Below are 16,583 nucleotides of genomic sequence, written 5' to 3' on the forward strand. Positions count from 1 at the left end.
AATCTCTCGTTACCCACCGCTGTACTGTTGTTGCTGGGCAAGCTATTTAGTGTCCGTCAAAGCACATTTTTTGTTCTGGGTTGAAGTACAATTCCCAATTTAGCAATTTCATAATTTAGTGGTTCCTGCTATATCAGAGCTATTTGAAATCTATCCCAAAAAGGGTATATAATATTGGAGGTGCACATTGGGTCATTCAGAATAACTTCACACACACCCGCTACTGTGTATTTCCAAGTCTAATTCTGTCACTAAACCCATACCTGTCACCCAGCGCCTAAATACTAGGCCTCAAATTTAAATCACTCTAAATCTCTCGTTACCGCTGTACTGTTGTTGCTGGGCAAGATATTTAGTGTCCGTCAAAGCACATTTTTTGTTCTGGGTTGAAGTACAATTCCCAATTTAGCAATTTCATAATTTAGTGGTTTCTGCTATATCAGAGCTATTTGAAATCTATCCCTAAAAGGGTATATAATATTGAAGGTGCACATAGGGTCATTCAGAATAACTTCACACACACGCTTCTGTGCATTTCCAAGTCTAATTCTGTCACTAAATCCATACCGGTGACCCAGCGCCTAAATACTAGGCCTCAAATTTATATCCCGCTAAATCTCTCGTTACCGCTGTACTGTTGTTGCTTGGAAAGATATTTAGTGTCCGTCAAAGCACATTTTTTGTTCTGGGTTGAAGTACAATTCCCAATTTAGCAATTTCATAATTTAGTGGTTCCTGCTATATCAGAGCTATTTGAAATCTATCCCAAAAAGGGTATATAATATTGAAGGTGCACATTGGGTCATTCAGAATAACTTCACACACACCCGCTACTGTGTATTTCCAAGTCTAATTCTGTCACTAAACCCATACCTGTCACCCAGCGCCTAAATACTAGGCCTCAAATTTAAATCCCTCTAAATCTCTCGTTACCGCTGTACTGTTGTGGCTGGGAAAGTTATTTAGTGCCCGTCAAAGCACATTTTTTGTTCTGGGTTGAAGTACAATTCCCAATTTAGCAATTTCATAATTTAGTGGTTTCTGCTATATCAGAGCTATTTGAAATCTATCCCAAAAAGGGTATATAATATTCAAGGTGCACATTGGGTCATTCAGAATAACTTCACACACACGCTTCTGTGCATTTCCAAGTCTAATTCTGTCACTAAATCCATACCGGTCACCCAGCGCCTAAATACTAGGCCTCAAATTTATATCCCGCTGAATTTGAATACAATACATTGGGCCAAATAATATATTTGTTGTTGTGGTGAACCATAACAATGAGAAAAACATCTAGTAAGGGACGCGGACGTGGACATGGTCGTGGTGGTGTTAGTGGACCCTCTGGTGCTGGGAGAGGACGTGGCCGTTCTGCCACATCCACACGTCCTAGTGTACCAACTACCTCAGGTCCCAGTAGCCGCCAGAATTTACAGCGATATATGGTGGGGCCCAATGCCGTTCTAAGGATGGTAAGGCCTGAGCAGGTACAGGCATTAGTCAATTGGGTGGCCGACAGTGGATCCAGCACGTTCACATTATCTCCCACCCAGTCTTCTGCAGAAAGCGCACAGATGGCGCCTGAAAACCAACCCCATCAGTCTGTCACATCACCCCCATGCATACCAGGGAAACTGTCTCAGCCTCAAGTTATGCAGCAGTCTCTTATGCTGTTTGAAGACTCCGCTGGCAGGGTTTCCCAAGGGCATCCACCTAGCCCTTCCCCAGCGGTGAAAGACATAGAATGCACTGACGCACAACCACTTATGTTTCCTGATGATGAGGACATGGGAATACCACCTCAGCATGTCTCTGATGATGACGAAACACAGGTGCCAACTGCTGCGTCTTTCTGCAGTGTGCAGACTGAACAGGAGGTCAGGGATCAAGACTGGGTGGAAGACGATGCAGGGGACGATGAGGTCCTAGACCCCACATGGAATGAAGGTCGTGCCACTGACTTTCACAGTTCGGAGGAAGAGGCAGTGGTGAGACCGAGCCAACAGCGTAGCAAAAGAGGGAGCAGTGGGCAAAAGCAGAACACCCGCCGCCAAGAGACTCCGCCTGCTACTGACCGCCGCCATCTGGGACCGAGCACCCCAAAGGCAGCTTCAAGGAGTTCCCTGGCATGGCACTTCTTCAAACAATGTGCTGACGACAAGACCCGAGTGGTTTGCACGCTGTGCCATCAGAGCCTGAAGCGAGGCATTAACGTTCTGAACCTGAGCACAACCTGCATGACCAGGCACCTGCATGCAAAGCATGAACTGCAGTGGAGTAAACACCTTAAAACCAAGGAAGTCACTCAGGCTCCCCCTGCTACCTCTTCTGCTGCTGCCGCCTCGGCCTCTTCTGCTGCTGCCGCCTCGGCCTCTTCCTCCGCCTCTGGAGGAACGTTGGCACCTGCCGCCCAGCAAACAGGGGATGTACCACCAACACCACCACCACCACCTCCGTCACCAAGCGTCTCAACCATGTCACACGCCAGCGTTCAGCTCTCCATCTCACAAACATTTGATAGAAAGCGTAAATTCCCACCTAGCCACCCTCGATCCCTGGCCCTGAATGCCAGCATTTCTAAACTACTGGCCTATGAAATGCTGTCATTTAGGCTGGTGGACACAGACAGCTTCAAACAGCTCATGTCGCTTGCTGTCCCACAGTATGTTGTTCCCAGCCGGCACTACTTCTCCAAGAGAGCCGTGCCTTCCCTGCACAACCAAGTATCCGATAAAATCAAGTGTGCACTGCGCAACGCCATCTGTAGCAAGGTCCACCTAACCACAGATACGTGGACCAGTAAGCACGGCCAGGGACGCTATATCTCCCTAACTGCACACTGGGTAAATGTAGTGGCAGCTGGGCCCCAGGCGGAGAGCTGTTTGGCGCACGTCCTGCCGCCGCCAAGGATCGCAGGGCAACATTCTTTGCCTCCTGTTGCCACCTCCTCCTTCTCGGCTTCCTCCTCCTCTTCTTCCACCTGCTCATCCAGTCAGCCACACACCTTCACCACCAACTTCAGCACAGCCCGGGGTAAACGTCAGCAGGCCATTCTGAAACTCATATGTTTGGGGGACAGGCCCCACACCGCACAGGAGTTGTGGCGGGGTATTGAACAACAGACCGACGAGTGGTTGCTGCCGGTGAGCCTCAAGCCCGGCCTGGTGGTGTGTGATAATGGGCGAAATCTCGTTGCAGCTCTGGGACTAGCCAATTTGACGCACATCCCTTGCTTGGCGCATGTGCTGAATTTGGTGGTGCAGAAGTTCATTCACAACTACCCCGACATGTCAGAGCTGCTGCATAAAGTGCGGGCCGTCTGTTCGCGCTTCCGGCGTTCACATCCTGCCGCTGCTCGCCTGTCTGCGCTACAGCGTAACTTCGGCCTTCCCGCTCACCGCCTCATATGCGACGTGCCCACCAGGTGGAACTCCACCTTGCACATGCTGGACAGACTGTGCGAGCAGCAGCAGGCCATAGTGGAGTTTCAGCTGCAGCACGCACGGGTCAGTCGCACTACAGAACAGCACCACTTCACCACCAATGACTGGGCCTCCATGCGAGACCTGTGTGCCCTGTTGCGCTGTTTCGAGTACTCCACCAACATGGCCAACATGGCCATGACGCCGTTATCAGCGTTACAATACCACTTCTATGTCTCCTTGAGAAAACACTTAGGGCGATGATGGAACAGGAGGTGGCCCAGGAGGAGGAGGAGGAGGATGAGGAAGAGGGGTCATTTTTAGCACTTTCAGGCCAGTCTCTTCGAAGTGACTCAGAGGGAGGTTTTTTGCAACAGCAGAGGCCAGGTACAAATGTGGCCAGCCAGGGCCCACTACTGGAGGACGAGGAGGACGAGGATGAGGAGGAGGTGGAGGAGGATGAGGATGAAGCATGGTCACAGCGGGGTGGCACCCAACGCAGCTCGGGTCCATCACTGGTGCGTGGCTGGGGGGAAAGGCAGGACGATGACGATACGCCTCCCACAGAGGACAGCTTGTCCTTACCCCTGGGCAGCCTGGCACACATGAGCGACTACATGCTGCAGTGCCTGCGCAACGACAGCAGAGTTGCCCACATTTTAACCTGTGCGGACTACTGGGTTGCCACCCTGCTGGATCCACGCTACAAAGACAATGTGCCCACCTTACTTCCTGCACTGGAGCGTGATAGGAAGATGCGCGAGTACAAGCGCACGTTGGTAGACGCGCTACTGAGAGCATTCCCAAATGTCACAGGGGAACAAGTGGAAGCCCAAGGCCAAGGCAGAGGAGGAGCAAGAGGTCGCCAAGGCAGCTGTGTCACGGCCAGCTCCTCTGAGGGCAGGGTTAGCATGGCAGAGATGTGGAAAACTTTTGTCAACACGCCACAGCTAACTGCACCACCACCTGATACGCAACGTGTTAGCAGGAGGCAACATTTCACTAACATGGTGGAACAGTATGTGTGCACACCCCTCCACGTACTGACTGATGGTTCGGCCCCATTCAACTTCTGGGTCTCTAAATTGTCCACGTGGCCAGAGCTAGCCTTTTATGCCTTGGAGGTGCTGGCCTGCCCGGCAGCCAGCGTTTTGTCTGAACGTGTATTCAGCACGGCAGGGGGCGTCATTACAGACAAACGCAGCCGCCTGTCTACAGCCAATGTGGACAAGCTGACGTTCATAAAAATGAACCAGGCATGGATCCCACAGGACCTGTCCGTCCCTTGTCCAGATTAGACATTAACTACCTCCCCATAACCATATATTATTGGACTCCAGGGCACTTCCTCATTCAATCCTATTTTTATTTTCATTTTACCATTATATTGCGATGCTACCCAAAGTTGAATGAACCTCTCCTCTGCCTGTGTGCTAGGCCTAAATATATGCCAATGGACTGTTGCAGTGGTGGCTGACATGAAGCCTGATTCTCTGCTATGACATGCAGACTAATTCTCTGCTGACATGAAGCCAGATTGTCTGTTACGGGACCTCTCTCCTCTGCCTGGGTGCTGGGCCTAAATTTATGACAATGGACTGTTGCAGTGGTGGCTGACGTGAAGCCTGATTCTCTGCTATGACATGCAGACTGATTCTCTGCTGACATGAAGCCAGATCCTCTGTTACGGGACCTCTCTCCTCTGCCTGGGTGCTGGGCCTAAATTTATGACAATGGACTGTTGCAGTGGTGGCTGACGTGAAGCCTGATTCTCTGCTATGACATGCAGACTGATTCTCTGCTGACATGAAGCCAGATCCTCTTTTACGGGACCTCTCTCCTCTGCCTGGGTGCTGGGCCTAAATTTATGACAATGGACTGTTGCAGTGGTGGCTGACGTGAAGCCTGATTCTCTGCTATGACATGCAGACTGATTCTCTGCTGACATGAAGCCAGATCCTCTTTTACGGGACCTCTCTCCTCTGCCTGGGTGCTGGGCCTAAATTTATGACAATGGACTGTTGCAGTGGTGGCTGACGTGAAGCCTCATTCTCTGCTATGACATGCAGACTGATTCTCTGCTGACATGAAGCCAGATCCTCTGTTACGGGACCTCTCTCCTCTGCCTGGGTGCTGGGCCTGAATATATGCCAATGGACTGTTGCAGTGGTGGGTGACGTGAAGCCTCATTCTCTGCTATGACATGCAGACTAATTCTCTGCTGACATGAAGCCAGATTGTCTGTTACGGGACCTCTCTCCTCTGCCTGTGTGTGTGCTGGGCCTAAATATATGCCAATGGACTGTTGCAGTGGTGGCTGACGTGAAGCCTCATTCTCTGCTATGACATGCAGACTGATTCTCTGCTGACATGAAGCCAGATCCTCTGTTACGGGACCTCTCTCCTCTGCCTGGGTGCTGGGCCTAAATTTATGACAATGGACTGTTGCAGTGGTGGCTGACGTGAAGCCTGATTCTCTGCTATGACATGCAGACTGATTCTCTGCTGTCATGAAGCCAGATTGTCTGTTACGGGACCTTTCTCCTCTACCTGGGTTCTGGGCCTAAATTTATGAAAATTGACTCTTACAGTGGTGGGTGACGTGAAGCCTGATTCTCTGCTATGATATGAAGACTGATTCTCTGCTGACATGAAGCCAGATTGTCTGTTACGGGACCTTTCTCCTCTGCCTGGGTTCTGGGCCTAAATTTATGAAAATTGACTCTTACAGTGGTGGGTGACGTGAAGCCTGATTCTCTGCTATGATATGAAGACTGATTCTCTGCTGACATGAAGCCAGATTGTCTGTTACGGGACCTTTCTCCTCTGCCTGGGTTCTGGGCCTAAATTTATGAAAATTGACTCTTACAGTGGTGGGTGACGTGAAGCCTGATTCTCTGCTATGATATGAAGACTGATTCTCTGCTGACATGAAGCCAGATTGTCTGTTACGGAACCTCTCTCCTCTGCCTGGGTGCTGGGCCTAAATTTATGACAATGGACTGTTGCAGTGGTGGCTGACGTGAAGCCTGATTCTCTGCTATGACATGCAGACTGATTCTCTGCTGACATGAAGACAGATTCTCTGTTACGGGACCTCTCTCCTCTGCCTGGGTGCCGGGGCCTAAATATCTGAGAATGGACTGTTCCAGTGGTGGGTGACGGGAAGCCAGATTCTCTGCTATGGAACCTCTCTCCAATTGATTTTGGTTAATTTTTATTTATTTAATTTTTATTTTAATTCATTTCCCTATCCACATTTGTTTGCAGGGGATTTACCTACATGTTGCTGCCTTTTGCAGCCCTCTAGCTCTTTCCTGGGCTGTTTTACAGCCTTTTTAGTGCCGAAAAGTTCGGGTCCCCATTGACTTCAATGGGGTTCGGGTTCGGGACGAAGTTCGGATCGGGTTCGGATCCCGAACCCGAACATTTCCGGGATGTTCGGCCGAACTTCTCGAACCCGAACATCCAGGTGTTCGCTCAACTCTACCACTGAGCTATTCAATAAAATGTATCTCTACAGCGCCACCTGCTGTTTATTTTCCTTATTTTTGGTTTACATCAATGAGATGGTCACACGCGCTCAGTTTGACTCTTCATCTGCCACCAGACATATCTACTGTTAGAAGCTGTGACAGTAACAGGGAAAGAGCTAAAGCAGGAAGGAAATGCCCCCTAACAAAGGACACGGTCCGAAGGTGTGATAGGCGCTGCAGCAGAAAGGACACGCCCCTGAGGTGCCAGCCTGAAAAGAATCTAGTGGAAAAACTGGAGCAATGAATGGGGAGATCTCTGGATCCATGCGAGGTGCAGGGCTGGTTCTAGCTTGTGATGTGATGTCTGATTTTCATCTTTTACATCAATCATGGGATAACCCCTTTAACCACTTTCCGACTGCCCATTGACTATAAACATACTTGGGCGGTCGGTTTATCTCTGAATGGACTTTCTCGAACGTCCATTCAGAGATGGTAGCTGTCAGTGACAGCAGGGCACCCCAGAGAGAAAGCAGGGACCGTTCCTGGGTGTCCCTGCCTTATAGAGCGCTGTATACAAATCAGAAAGCGATCTGTCGCCTCCTGTCCCAGCCCGGTAATCATGTGACCACCGGGGCCGGGAGAGTGCAGGAGCTGACGGGTCTTCCATAGACCCGCTATATAGTGCTGTACGGCCTCTCTGGGGGGTGTATTTCCACTGTAACTGGGGCTACTATGTCAGTCCCAGTTACAGGAGAAATCAATAGTGAAAAGAAAAAAAAATGAAGTTAAATGTCCCCCAGAGGTCTTGTATGACCTAATGGGGCACACAAAGTGTAAAATATATATTTTTTAAATAAAGTGTTTAAAAAAATAATAATAATTCCCTCCCAAATCCGTTATTTAAAAAATTGAAGAAAAAAAATAAAATAGACATATTTGGTATCACCGCGTCCGCAACAACCGGCTCTATAATAATATTATATGATCTATGGGGTTCAGGTGAACGCTGTAAAAAAAAATTATAAGTATACATTGCGCCAAAACAGATTTTTTTGTGAGCTCACCTCCCAAAAAACATAATGTTAATCAATCAAAAAGTCGTATGTACCCCAAAATGGTAGCAATGAAAACGTCACCTCATCCCACAAAAAATGAGCTCCCATACAAGACCACAGCCCAAAAACTAAAAAAATATGGCTCTATGACAATTGCAACACAAAAACATGATTTTTTTTTCTAAAAATGCTCTTATTGTGTAAAATGTAAAAAAATTAATATAAAATAGACATAATTGGTATTTCCGCGTCCGTAACAATTGGGTCTACAAAAATATCACATGATCTACCCCATCAAGTGAACGGTGTAAAAAAAACTAATAATTCTTCCAAAACAGTTTTTTTTAGTCACCTCACAAAAAACATAATATCAATTAGTCAAAAAGTCTACACCTCCTGCCTAACACCTAGTGCACCCAACAACCATCAGGCAGGAGTCCCAAAATCAAGGTGTGCCCAGAGGGGAGAAAGGGTGTCCCCTATCACTACCCGGCCCTAGGGAGCATCGGTGTGAATGATTATTGCAGCCAGAGTCACTACCACTCCTATCCTCCGCGGCTTGCAGCATATTTGTTGTATAGGTGTCAGGACGCAGACGCTGACACAGCGTAGGAACCTGCAGCGATCCTTCTGACACGCATATTCCCACGCCAGTTGTCAGACTCCGCCCCCTAACGTGTATCCTTGTCCTATACAAGACTCGCAAACATGTGACAGTTTAACTCCACCCAGGGTGAGACGTGGCGGCTGGGACTGGTGCATCGTGGGAAAAACCGAAAATAAACCATAGAAAGTCACATTCTGCCGTCCCGAATACAGAACTGTGAGCCTGGAGCCCAGACTGATACCTGTGACAAACTATCAGGGCAGAGGGGAGATACAATGTAACAGTCCCTCAGCTGTGTAACATTAGGGTTTTCAGCCTTTAGATATGAACTGAAGTTTTTTTATTCATTGGCAACAAGCAGAGATCTTAAAAATAGTGAAGAAATGAATCACAAAGGAAATTTCTGAGCTTTTCATTATGCAATGATTTACATAGGACTAAATTCAGGATGGGGGGTCTAATAACTGTAATGAAGGATGGGGGCCTAATAAGTATAACGGAGGATGAGGGTCTAACAACTGTAATGGAGGATGGGGGTCTAACAAGTATAACGGAGGGTGGGGGGTCTAATAACTGTAATGGAGGATGGGGGTCTAACAACTGTAATGACGGGTGGGGGTCTAACAAGTATAACGGAGGGTGCGGGTCTAACAAATATAACGGAGGGTGGGGGTCTAACAAGTATAACGGAGGGTGGGGGGTCTAATAACTGTAATGAAGGATGGGGGCCTAATAAGTATAACGGAGGGTGGGGGTCTAACAACTGTAATGGAGGATGGGGGTCTAACAAGTATAACGGAGGGTGGGGGGTCTAATAACTGTAATGGAGGATGGGGGTCTAACAAGTATAACGGAGGGTGGGGGTCTAATAACTGTAATGGAGGATGGGGGGTCTAACAACTGTAATGAAGGGTGGGGGTCTAACAAGTATAACGGAGGGTGCAGGTCTAACAAATATAACGGAGGGTGGGGGTCTAACAAGTATAACAGAGGGTTGGGGGTCTAACAAGTATAACGGAGGGTGGGGGTCTAATAACTGTAATGGAGGATGGAGTCTAACAACTGTAATGAAGGGTGGGGGTCTAACAAGTATAACGGAGGGTGCAGGTCTAGCAAGTATAACGGAGGGTTGGGGTCTAACAAGTATAACGGAGGGTTGGGGGTCTAACAAGTATAACGGAGGGTGGGGGTCTAATAACTGTAATGGAGGATGGAGTCTAACAACTGTAATGACGGGTGGGGGTCTAACAAGTATAACGGAGGGTTGGGGGGTCTAACAAGTATAACGGAGGGTTGGGGGTCTAACAAGTATAACGGAGGGTTGGGGGTCTAACAAGTATAACGGAGGGTTGGGGGTCTAACAAGTATAACGGAGGGTTGGGGGTCTAACAAGTATAACGGAGGGTTGGGGGTCTAATAACTGTAATGGAGGATGGAGTCTAACAACTGTAATGAAGGGTGGGGTCTAACAACTGTAATGAAGGGTGGGGTCTAACAAGTATAACAGAGGGTGGGGGGTCTAATAACTGTAATAGAGGATGGGGGTCTAACAACTGTAATGAAGGGTGGGGGTCTAACAAGTATAACGGAGGGTGGGGGTCTAACAAGTATAACAGAGCGTGCGGGTCTTACAAGTATAACGGAGGGTGGGGGTCTAACAAGTATAACGGAGGGTGGGGGTCTAAAAAGTATAACGGAGGGTGGGGGTCTAACAAGTATAACGGAGGGTGGGGGTCTAACAAGTATAACGGAGGGTGGGGGGTCTAACAAGTATAACGGAGGGTTGTGGGTCTAACAAGTATAACGGAGGGTTGGGGGTCTAACAAGTATAACGGAGGGTGGGGGTCTAATAACTGTAATGGAGGATGGAGTCTAACAACTGTAATGAAGGGTGGGGGTCTAACAAGTATAACGGAGGGTGTAGGTCTAACAAGTATAACGGAGGGTTGGGGGTCTAACAAGTATAACGGAGGGTGGGGGTCTAATAACTGTAATGGAGGATGGAGTCTAACAACTGTAATGAAGGGTGGGGGTCTAACAAGTATAACGGAGGGTGTAGGTCTAACAAGTATAACGGAGGGTTGGGGGTCTAACAAGTATAACGGAGGGTGGGGGTCTAATAACTGTAATGGAGGATGGAGTCTAACAACTGTAATGAAGGGTGGGGGTCTAACAAGTATAACGGAGGGTGCGGGTCTAACAAGTATAACGGAGGGTTGGGGGTCTAACAAGTATAACGGAGGGTTGGGGGTCTAACAAGTATAACGGAGGGTTGGGGGTCTAACAAGTATAACGGAGGGTTGGGGGTCTAACAAGTATAACGGAGGGTTGGGGGTCTAACAAGTATAACGGAGGGTTGGGGGTCTAACAAGTATAACGGAGGGTTGGGGGTCTAACAAGTATAACGGAGGGTTGGGGGTCTAATAACTGTAATGGAGGATGGAGTCTAACAACTGTAATGAAGGGTGGGGGGTCTAACAAGTATAACGGAGGGTGCGGGTCTAACAATTTTAACGGAGGGTGGGGGTCTAATAACTGTAATGGAGGATTGGGGTCTAACAACTGTAATGAAGGGTGGGGTCTAACAAGTATAACAGAGGGTGGGGGTCTAATAACTGTAATAGAGGATGGGGGTCTAACAACTGTAATGAAGGGTGCGGGTCTAACAAGTATAACGGAGGGTGGGGGTCTAACAAGTATAACGGAGGGTGGGGGTCTAACAATGTAATGGAGGGTGGGGGTCTAACAATGTAATGGAGGGTGGGGGGTCTAACAAGTATAACGGAGGGTGGGGGTCTAACAACTATAATGAAGGGTGGGGGTCTAACAAGTATAACTGAAGGTGGGGGTCTAACAAGTATAACTGAAGGTGGGGGTCTAACAATGTAATGGAGGTCTAACAAGTATAACGGAGGGTTGGGGGTCTAACAAGTATAACGGAGGGTTGGGGGTCTAACAAGTATAACGGAGGGTGGGGGTCTAACAAGTATAACGGAGGGTGGGGGTCTAATAACTGTAATGGAGGATGGAGTCTAACAACTGTAATGAAGGGTGGGGGTCTAACAAGTATAACGGAGGGTGCGGGTCTGGGGTCTAACAAGTATAACGGAGGGTTGGGGGTCTAACAAGTATAACGGAGGGTTGGGGGTCTAACAAGTATAACGGAGGGTTGGGGGTCTAACAAGTATAACGGAGGGTTGGGGGTCTAATAACTGTAATGGAGGATGGAGTCTAACAACTGTAATGAAGGGTGGGGGGTCTAACAAGTATAACGGAGGGTGCGGGTCTAACAATTTTAACGGAGGGTTGGGGGTCTAATAACTGTAATGGAGGATGGAGTCTAACAACTGTAATGAAGGGTGGGGTCTAACAACTGTAATGAAGGGTGGGGTCTAACAAGTATAACAGAGGGTGGGGGGTCTAATAACTGTAATAGAGGATGGGGGTCTAACAACTGTAATGAAGGGTGGGGGTCTAACAAGTATAACGGAGGGTGGGGGTCTAACAAGTATAACGGAGGGTGGGGGTCTAACAAGTATAACGGAGGGTGGGGGGTCTAACAAGTATAACGGAGGGTTGTGGGTCTAACAAGTATAACGGAGGGTTGGGGGTCTAACAAGTATAACGGAGGGTGGGGGTCTAATAACTGTAATGGAGGATGGAGTCTAACAACTGTAATGAAGGGTGGGGGTCTAACAAGTATAACGGAGGGTGTAGGTCTAACAAGTATAACGGAGGGTTGGGGGTCTAACAAGTATAACGGAGGGTTGGGGGTCTAACAAGTATAACGGAGGGTGGGGGTCTAACAAGTATAACGGATGGTGGGGGTCTAATAACTGTAATGGAGGATGGAGTCTAACAACTGTAATGAAGGGTGGGGGTCTAACAAGTATAACGGAGGGTGCGGGTCTAACAAGTATAACGGAGGGTTGGGGGTCTAACAAGTATAACGGAGGGTTGGGGGTCTAACAAGTATAACGGAGGGTTGGGGGTCTAACAAGTATAACGGAGGGTTGGGGGTCTAACAAGTATAACGGAGGGTTGGGGGTCTAACAAGTATAACGGAGGGTTGGGGGTCTAACAAGTATAACGGAGGGTTGGGGGTCTAACAAGTATAACGGAGGGTTGGGGGTCTAATAACTGTAATGGAGGATGGAGTCTAACAACTGTAATGAAGGGTGGGGGGTCTAACAAGTATAACGGAGGGTGCGGGTCTAACAATTTTAACGGAGGGTGGGGGTCTAATAACTGTAATGGAGGATTGGGGTCTAACAACTGTAATGAAGGGTGGGGTCTAACAAGTATAACAGAGGGTGGGGGGTCTAATAACTGTAATAGAGGATGGGGGTCTAACAACTGTAATGAAGGGTGCGGGTCTAACAAGTATAACGGAGGGTGGGGGTCTAACAAGTATAACGGAGGGTGGGGGTCTAACAATGTAACGGAGGGTGGGGGTCTAACAATGTAATGGAGGGTGGGGGTCTAACAAGTATAACGGAGGGTGGGGGTCTAACAACTATAATGAAGGGTGGGGGTCTAACAAGTATAACTGAAGGTGGGGGTCTAACAAGTATAACTGAAGGTGGGGGTCTAACAATGTAATGGAGGTCTAACAAGTATAACGGAGGGTTGGGGGTCTAACAAGTATAACGGAGGGTTGGGGGTCTAACAAGTATAACGGAGGGTGGGGGTCTAACACCTATAACGGAGGGTGGGGGTCTAATAACTGTAATGGAGGATGGAGTCTAACAACTGTAATGAAGGGTGGGGGTCTAACAAGTATAACGGAGGGTGCGGGTCTAACAAGTATAACGGAGGGTTGGGGGTCTAACAAGTATAACGGAGGGTTGGGGGTCTAACAAGTATAACGGAGGGTTGGGGGTCTAACAAGTATAACGGAGGGTTGGGGGTCTAACAAGTATAACGGAGGGTTGGGGGTCTAATAACTGTAATGGAGGATGGAGTCTAACAACTGTAATGAAGGGTGGGGGGTCTAACAAGTATAACCGAGGGTGCGGGTCTAACAATTTTAACGGAGGGTGGGGGTCTAATAACTGTAATGGAGGATTGGGGTCTAACAACTGTAATGAAGGGTGGGGTCTAACAACTGTAATGAAGGGTGGGGTCTAACAAGTATAACAGAGGGTGGGGGGTCTAATAACTGTAATAGATGATGGGGGTCTAACAACTGTAATGAAGGGTGCGGGTCTAACAAGTATAACGGAGGGTGGGGGTCTAACAAGTATAACGGAGGGTGGGGGTCTAACAATGTAATGGAGGGTGGGGGTCTAACAAGTATAACGGAGGGTGGGGGTCTAACAATGTAATGGAGGGTGGGGGTCTAACAAGTATAACGGAGGGTGGGGGTCTAACAACTATAATGAAGGGTGGGGGTCTAACAAGTATAACTGAAGGTGGGGGTCTAACAAGTATAATGGAGGGTGCGGGTCTAACAACTGTAATGGAGGGTGGGGGTCTAACACCTATAACGAAGGATGGGGTCTAACAACTGTAACAGAGGATGAGGGTCTAATAAGTATAATGGAGGGTGGGGGTCTAACAAGTATAACGGAGGGTGAGGGTCTAACAATGTAATGAAGGGTGGGGGTCTAACAAGTATAACAGAGGGTGGGGGCCTAACAACTGTAACGGGGGATGGGGGTCTAATAAGTATAACGGAGGATGGGGGGTCTAATAAGTATAACGGAGGATGGGGGGTCTAACAACTACAATGAAGGGTGCGGGTCTAACAATGTAATGAGGGGGGGTCTAACAAGTATAATGGAGAGTAGGGGTCTAACAACTGTAATGAAGGGTGGGGGTCTAACAACTGTAATGGGGGATAGGGGGTCTAATAAGTATAACGGAGGGTGGGGGTCTAACAACTGTAATGAAGGGTGGGGGTCTAATAAGTATAACAGAGGGTGGGGGTCTAACAACCATAATGAAGGGTGGGGGTCTAACAAGTATAACGGAGGGTGGGGGGTCTAACAACTATAATGAAGAGTGGGGGTCTAACAACCATAAAGGATGGGGGTCTAACACCTATAACGAAGAGTGGGGGGTCTAACAATGTAATGAAGAGTGGGGGGTCTAACAATGTAATGAAGGATGAGGGTCTAACACCTATAATTAGGACCCCAACCTATTGCAAGAGCCCATACTATGGGGCAGGACGGTGGTCAGTACTGAGGGGGGCGCCATCTCTCTACTGGAGGTATAAGGTTGCAGTGAAGACCCTGATGCGGGGGTCCTGGGTCGGCACTGGAGCAGCTGCTTGTGGTCGTCTGGATTCCGATCATCTGCAGATCGACTCTTTTCCCTGAAGCCGATGATTCCCTCGATAATGAAGCATTTTCCGCTCCGCGCAGTTATGTGAATAGTGCGGACGCTGGAGAGGACACATTCATGATTCCCACCCGTGACAAGTTGGCTCAGCCGCGGGCGCTCGTCCTGACCTGGTTCCGTCCGCTCTCATTACAGTGACGATGCCATTAGACAAACGCCCTTCTCACATCATTGCAGAGCGGACGAGCTCCAGCAGGGCCCCACCGTCCCAGAAGTAACGGCTCATAAATGGAACATGGAAGGGAAACGGCTTCAGCTACAATGTATCAACTTCCCGAGCAACAAAGGAACCTGCAGACAATGGAAGCTCTCTCTGAGGAGGGGAAGTAAAGTCTTCCCAGGTTGTCCCCAGCTGTCTGTAACCCTGAGGAGCACGGGCAGTAAATCCACATAGTTCCATGCTCTCTGCTCTGCTTGTGTCAGTCTTCACTGTAGTCCTGGTATTCCGTTCACAAATCAAGCAGCTCAAGATGAACAGAACTATAGGTCTCTCACAGATAGGGCAGCTCTATATCATGACTGCACAATACAGGGACTACATCACATATAACTTTCCTGCTTATGTCACATGCACAGCAAGCCTATGAGTAGCTGGAGTAATGGATGGGAGTGGTAGTAGCCCTGATGATATGTAATGGTGTACCTCCTCATGTTCTCGCTCCCTGGGGTCGGGGCAGTGAAGGAAGGGGCACCCTGTGTTCCCTTGGGGCACTTCCTGTAGATGTGGGCTCCCTGCCTGATCCTGATGGTAGATTGGGGCGTTCCATTGATGTAAAATGTCCATGTGGGTGCAAGGAAGGGCTTGTGATGGACATGCAAAGGCCAGCGTGTGGTGTTAGGGGGGGGTCAGAGACAAAGCCAGACTGAACCTCACAAAAGACTCTCTTAACAATGTACACAATAGGAGTTGTAGTACATCCAACATCTCCCAGATGTCCCAGCATGAGCTAAGCAGATGAACATGGCTTTGGTTCTCTGGATTATTATGGCTAAAATATCTGCTCTAGGGATCTCTGGCTAATGGCTGTAGTGTCCACTATTCTGAGGTGCAAAGGGTGTGTTAACCTGTTATCCTCCCTCTGCAGCAGCAGGGTCTGGATCGCCTTAAACTGGGTTATCTTACATTCTCTTTTTCTCTGTAGCCATTCAAATCCTCCTCCTTTCTTGCCTCTTCTGGGGCTCATGGAGGTGACCGAGGCTCCAGAGCCTGAAGCTGGAGTATTTGGGAGAGGAGCTCATGGAGACTGCTCCTTCTTCCTCCCTCTCTACAGCTACTCTCCCTGGAAACTTCTGGAGCTAAGGGGTGAAGCCAGCCCACACCCAGAGCTCCCAAGAGGGCTGGGCCAGGATTGTTGTGGCTTTGCCTGGCTGATGCTGGAACAACTGAGTGTGCAGTACCCCCAACCCCTCTAATGCCCGGGCACCTCATACAGGTTATACTTACCCTGCTTCTCGACACCCGTGTTGCTCCTGATGCTTGCACGGCCGCCGTTGCATCTCCCCGTTGTACGGATCAAAACATTTGGTGACGCGGGGGCAGCCAATAGCAGGCTGCGACGGGGATGAGCCTTCCTAGCATCGCAGGTGACGTTAGGGAGAGGCTCGTCCCTGTCATGGCCTTCTATTGGCGCCCCCTCCCTGTCGGCGGATGTTTTGATCCGCGTGATGG

At 48.9% G+C, this 16,583-nt stretch overlaps 1 protein-coding gene across 1 annotated transcript in view; it reads left to right on the plus strand.

The window, feature by feature from the left end:
- The window catches only part of LOC122919544 (connector enhancer of kinase suppressor of ras 2-like), a 258,874-nt gene that overhangs the window by 51,129 nt on the left and 191,162 nt on the right, over nt 1-16,583 (plus strand). The window lies entirely within an intron of this gene.

Source organism: Bufo gargarizans, chromosome 9 (genome assembly GCF_014858855.1).
Source record: "Bufo gargarizans isolate SCDJY-AF-19 chromosome 9, ASM1485885v1, whole genome shotgun sequence".
NCBI classification, from domain to species: domain Eukaryota; kingdom Metazoa; phylum Chordata; class Amphibia; order Anura; family Bufonidae; genus Bufo; species Bufo gargarizans.